General features: G+C 32.0%; 1 long non-coding RNA gene across 2 annotated transcripts; it reads left to right on the top strand.

Annotated features, from left to right (window-relative positions):
- Nucleotides 1–1,601: 1,601 nt before the first annotated feature.
- On the top strand, nucleotides 1,602–5,781 carry LOC104109754 (uncharacterized). 2 transcript variants are annotated; one of them, XR_689301.4, is made up of 6 exons: nucleotides 1,602–1,664; nucleotides 1,750–2,538; nucleotides 2,701–2,765; nucleotides 2,899–2,985; nucleotides 4,690–4,755; nucleotides 5,452–5,781. It is a non-coding gene; the product is annotated as an uncharacterized lncRNA (long non-coding RNA). The 2 variants fall into 2 exon arrangements; XR_011410188.1 differs by having other exon boundaries at nucleotides 2,693–2,765.
- Nucleotides 5,782–6,170: the final 389 nt, after the last annotated feature.

The raw sequence follows: 6,170 nt of genomic DNA, 5'->3' as shown, positions 1-6,170 counted from the left end.
AGTTTATTCACATTAATTATTTTTCATACAAAAGGATCAAGACCTCATAGCACCTTAGAGTAGCTAATGTGTCACTTATAATTCATTTTAAATAACTTTATTTAGAGGACCAAATTGATATTCTCATGACTCAAATAAAACTAGTTATGTTATATTTGAATAAATTCAGATTCATCAAAATTCAAGAGCTTAAAAAGTTGTTAAATATATTGTGAGATGCTTTAGCAAATATATGTAAAACATTCAAATATGATGAGAGGGGATTTACAAAATCTAACACATTAATCATCATCTTCCCCTCCATAAAAATGATCTGTCAAATTCTATTTGACATGAATGATTATCATGTATAGTAAATTATTCATTCTTTCATTCTCATAAAATTAGCAAAGAACTTATACGATTTGGGTATAGAAATTAATTGTGCTTTTATTTATAACACACCAAATTCAAAACTCAATTTTGTTGAAATTGAAGAATCAATTTAAACTCACTATCTTAGAGCTATCAAGATTTTAAAAAATGGATAACAATAAAAGTCTACATTTATGTAGGCTTAGGCGCATTCAAATACTAGAAAAAAAATGTACCTTAATTTTATGGTGCATTTTGATCTTCATAATGCGGTAGTGTACGAAATTGGAATAACAACTTGCCAAGAGTGCATGCCAAAGTATAACCAGCAACACCGATATATTATACCAATATAATAATAATAATAATAATAATAATAATAATAATAATAATAATAATAAAATTTGTTCATCTATCATCTATCTCTCGAGATTCCAGAATTGATATTCTCCATAGCATCGTGAAATAATATCCTTAAGATTGTTGAAAAAAATTGAATGATTATGGAGAATAAAAGGTTTAGCTTGAGGCGTGTCAAGGACACTGTCCTTAAGGATATTTCGCCACATTGTGATAAATAAAATTAGGTGTATCCCTCAGGATTCAACAAGCTCTTCTTGTAACGACCCAACCGGTCGTTTCGATTTTTAGAACCCCGTTTCCCTAAATAAAACTTCCCAAATATGTTTTTAATGATTTATGACTTTCGGGGATGGTTGGTTAGGGTTTTGGAAGTGTTTGGGTTGAAATCGGAATACTTGGTTCCTTAAGTTAGCCTTAAAAGGGCAAGTTTGACTTCGGTCAATATTTTGAGAAAACGATCCCGGAATCGGAATTTGAAAGTTCTAGCAAGTTCGTATGTTAATAAGTGAACGAGTCATATTATAAGTGATGTAGGGTCTAAGGAGAGCCCTTAGTCTTAATCAAGTTGGAAATTACTTGATAGACTAAAGTTCCAAATGAGTACACACAAAAACCTAATTTTGGACGAGCATGCCTATATATATATAAGGAGTTATATAGTGGACAACCTATCAGATGCAAGATCTTCGAGTCTAGTTTCTAACGCTTTCAACCGTTCATCATTTGGATATTTCTACAAGGACTTATGGACGTTTTAGTAAAAGGTGTCTAGCAGGGCAAAACTTGTAATACGAGGTACCACCTGCACAGCGTAAGGTACAACTCGCTAAAGCACCTGTACCTTTATAAGGCTATCACGGGCAGCAACCATTTTTGGGGATTTTCTTGAGATAGGGATTGGTTCTTTCATGGTGGATTCGACCTTGGGGACTACTTAAGAATACAAGGTGAGTTTTTTTGTTGTTGATATTTTAAGCTAATAACATCCTATTAATACTAGTATTAACATCCTTCAATCTTTGAAATACCTAGAAATCTTTCAAGTTATTCGAGAACACCAAATTTCTCAAATATTGGAATTTCAAGGAAAAGCTTCAAGAAGGTAATACTAATGCTTCAAGCTCATTTCTTATGAGTCAGTGAGAGTATTTAATATTTATTTCAAGTTGTTATGGTTGGATAATTGATTTCATAAACTCTAGTTCATGGCATGAATAGTGTTTTTGAGAAAATGAGGGAAAGATAAATAGTGTTCTTAGAAATGAAATTAAAGGATGCAATGAATCTATGGAATCATTTTTTAGCTTAGTTGAAAGTATTCAACTAAGTAATCATCAAATTGAAAATGTTGGTTAAGGAAGATGCACTACAAAAAAATTGTGAGTTTGCGGAGGTTTAATTGCGACAATTATTATAACCTCCGTAATTTATATCAAATTGGGGGATTTATACGACCCCACAAATATATTATATTTGCGGCGGTCAATAACCTCCGCCAACCTTTAAAAAAAAAAAATCGCGTGCTAACCCCAGTTTTTCCCTCTTTGTTTTATCCATTCCCTCTTTTTTTCCCCAAACCCTTCCCTCGGTTTCACCAAAGAGAAGCTTTAGAGCTTCCATTTTCTTTAACTTGAAAAATTAAAACCCTCACTTGAAAAATTCACAATACGTTCTCCACAATATGAAAGATTTAAAAGCTTTTTTGACCGTTCAATTACTTGGGTTCACGCTTGGACCGTCACTGATGCAATTTTTTGCTTTCTTCCCCATTCTATGAAATAGATTCACAACGGTGAGTTTGATTGTGGGTTCAGATCTATGGTAATTCCTCTTCCCCATTCTTTAATTTTGCTTTTCTGTGTTTCTTTCTTCTTGCATGTGGGTTTTAGGTTTATTTCCTCTGTTAATTTGTGTTTTCCCTTAACTGATTTTTCCTCTAATTTGTGGCTTTTCTGTTTTACGATTCTCTACTGAGAGTAATAGAAATTTTTGTTGAATCGGTGGTGTATTTTGAAGAAGGATATAACACTCTCTTTTGAATTCGAGATGTAAGTCTTCTTTCTCCTTCTGCATTAGGTATTTTAGGTTGTAAAATTTAGCTTTTTCTGTATTTTTGTAGGTTAATATCTGGGATTTTGGGTCTAGTTAATTGAAATATTTCCTCTTGCATGTGTATTTTAGAACTCTCGAGGACCTTCAGAGAAGACGCAATTGTCTCTAGCTGCTATTCCTCTTTCTGCTCTACATGGTGTTTGAATCAATCTCAAGGTACAAACAGATTTTTAGTTTTCTTCGTAGTGTTGAATATTAATTTTTTTTTCTTTCTAGATTTGTAATACAAAACGTGCAGACAATAGATTAGGTTGCCTGAACGTCAATTCTGCTTTCTTTCAAAAGGCTAGTGAATCAATAACATATTTTCTATTTTATTTGTCAAGTGATGAGGAATATATTAGACTGATATTATCAGTTTATGGGATTTGGTTAACAAGTAATTACATACGTATTGCAGTTGTTTTAGTTGTGATCGTTCATAACATTATTAACATATATCACATTTGCAGTTTCCTACGGTATGTTTCTTTGGCAATTTGACTTCATCTTCATGCCTTTTCTTCTGTGGAAGAAATTCTTCTTTCTTCATACTCTATTTTTGTTTTGGTCTTGAGGTATATGAGCAGTCAATTCAATTGTTAACATGGATTTATTTATAACCAATGATCTTGCACAATGAAAATCTGAATTAGTTAGATCGTTAACTTCGAAACCAGATGATTAAAGAAAAAATGAACCATTTTCCGCTATTGAATGCTCTTGACATATAGAATAGATCTGACAAAACTTACTTTGCTATTACAAAATTTTGATATGTTAACTAATCGTTTACAAACAATTGGATTGGATTTTGCTATTTTTCTTCTACCATTTATTGTCATTGTTCAAATGAGGAATATATTAGAAGCTTCTAATATATCCATAATATTTGTCACTAATTCTTATAGAATTGAATATTCTTATAACATTGGTCATTAAGAGTGTGTGTACAATTAGTTCCTATGTATATGTGTTGTTCGGCAAAGCTAATATTTTATACTTATCGTTACTCCTATTTATAATTTGATGATCTGATTTCCTCCTTTCTTTAATGCTTGAGTGTGGCTGTACATTTAAAACCAAGAGATTTGTTTGATATGGGAGAGGTTGATGAAGGAGAAATATACGAGAATGAAGGAGTTATAGCTCATGAATTCTCATTTTGATACTTCTTTTGTTTGTGTTTGAGTTTATCAAGTTGATTTTGTCAGATATAGTTTAGTGGGCACTCAATAACTCTATTTGTCTTAGCATACAAGCATTTCCCTTACTCACTGAAGTTCTAATTTTCTCTTTGTTTTATCCTTATATTATATACATTATATATATGTACCCTTTCTTTCCTTTGCTTCACCTATACTCTTGTCTCTCAAAGTTTTATTTTCAGTTCTGCTTTTGAACCAATTGACTAAGCACTTTTTTGTAATACCAAGAACTGAATTTTTTCCATTTGTTCTCATGCTTATTTGAGAATAAGAAGTTGTTTTTATTTGGCTTTAATGGATGTTTCTTGTGATCTTGAAGTGGATGTCAATGGTGAAGAAATCTTTATTGTTGATAAGGTAGATTTTCTTTCTTTTAGCTTTCTGCTTCTTCTCGTTTGTCTTTATAAAATATGAACAAGCTCTGCATTTCCTCTCCCGTTTCTTTTTTGTTTGTTTGTCCAAATTATTACCTTCTTAATTATGTTATTTTGTTTTTTAGTTCTAATTCTCAATTCTTAGATTTTGCTTGGTTTGCATAGAATAATGATGTGTTTTAGATGCATAGATGTGACTCCTTTTATGTTTTAGATAGTTGGTTTCTTCAGCACTGTTATTTAGTCTATTAGATGATAACTATAAGTCTTAGCCAATGCTTTTCTTTTATTGCTTGCAGGTATGCCGAAGCCCAAGCGTTACGAGAACTTTCCGAACTCAATTCAGTCAGTACCTCAATTCAACGGTAAGAATAGTTCATAACTTTCTTATTTAATTTTGTAAAGTATGATTGATCAGTCCAAGTATTACTCTAAATTGGGATACCTGAAGAATGCTTTCTTGTTTCTTACATTCACAAACTTCGCAAGTCAATTTAATCTTTATGTTAAATTCACTGTCTATATTCACTCGCAGAGCTTTTAGCATAACTTTATGTTAACACTGTTAATTCACCGTCTATATTCTATGATGTTTAAGATGTACAGAGAAAATTCACGAGTTCTCCTTTTCATGGACTGGGTGAGACATAGAGAGAATATTTGTTTCTTTTGCTTGAATATGCAGTACTATGACCACAAATTTCTCTTGTTATTCTTCTCTTTTGCGAATAAGCTTCTCTTCTGAGCCGAAGACATTTGGCTATTTGACTTGGAGGCTATCTAAGGTTGTTTTCTTTATGAAACAAAAGTATGGCAACATAAAATTTAAGAATAATCACTGTTTTCAACCTCCGGTTGTAGTTTACTTACACTTTTGTCCTATGTGATGTTTGACATACCTTACAACATTAGATGTGTCCTAACTCTATGCCATAAATATTCACTTGACTAATCGATAGCTTAGATAAGTTACTGGTACTTGACTGAAGCTAAGTGATTATTAGTTAGGTTATTGTTGAGGTACTTTTTGTTAATTATATTTTATTTTGATTATTTTTTAGCCAAGTGATGCGGCTAGCGGATCCATTTCACCCATGGATATAAGAAGATCATCAGATGAAAGTAATCCTAACGACAACCATTGAAGTTGCTTGCAAATGTATTAGATAATTAAGCATCGCACTCGATTGAATGGTCATAGTAGATCTTTTGTCCATAATGGTTGGAGTGGATGTTCTGTATAAAGTTAGTTTTAAGACTAATTATAATATTGATGTTTTGTGTTTAATGGTTGGAGTAATTGTGTTTAAGTAAATTTTTGAGACTAATGATAATTTACTTTAGTGTATTTTGTGGTTTATTAATATATTGATGTTACATGATTCCAGTAAGCAATTTATATAATTTATTGATGCTTCATTATATTAATATAATTGAAATTGGAACAGTTATGGAGTAACATTGCAGGAAAAAAAATATTCAATGAATAGCGCAGGTTATAACTGCTGCTATTTAACCTGTAATAATATTGTGTTATAAATTTGTGGGGTTAAATAAAGATATTGCGGGGGTTTAGACCTCCGCTATTATTTTACTAAGTGATTGCCAAACTACCAAATTGCGGAGGTTATACCACCGTCAAATACCCGCCACTATATGATAACGGCGGTCTGTCAAAAAAACTCCGCAAATTGGTTGCGGCGAACATTATTGCGGGGGTTTTGAAAACCGCCGTAAAAGTATATTGCGGAGGTTTCTGACCACCGCAATATGTAACTAA

Source organism: Nicotiana tomentosiformis, chromosome 8 (assembly GCF_000390325.3).
Source record: "Nicotiana tomentosiformis chromosome 8, ASM39032v3, whole genome shotgun sequence".
Taxonomy (NCBI): Eukaryota; Viridiplantae; Streptophyta; class Magnoliopsida; order Solanales; family Solanaceae; genus Nicotiana; species Nicotiana tomentosiformis.
This window is presented reverse-complemented; position numbering and strand designations above follow the sequence as displayed.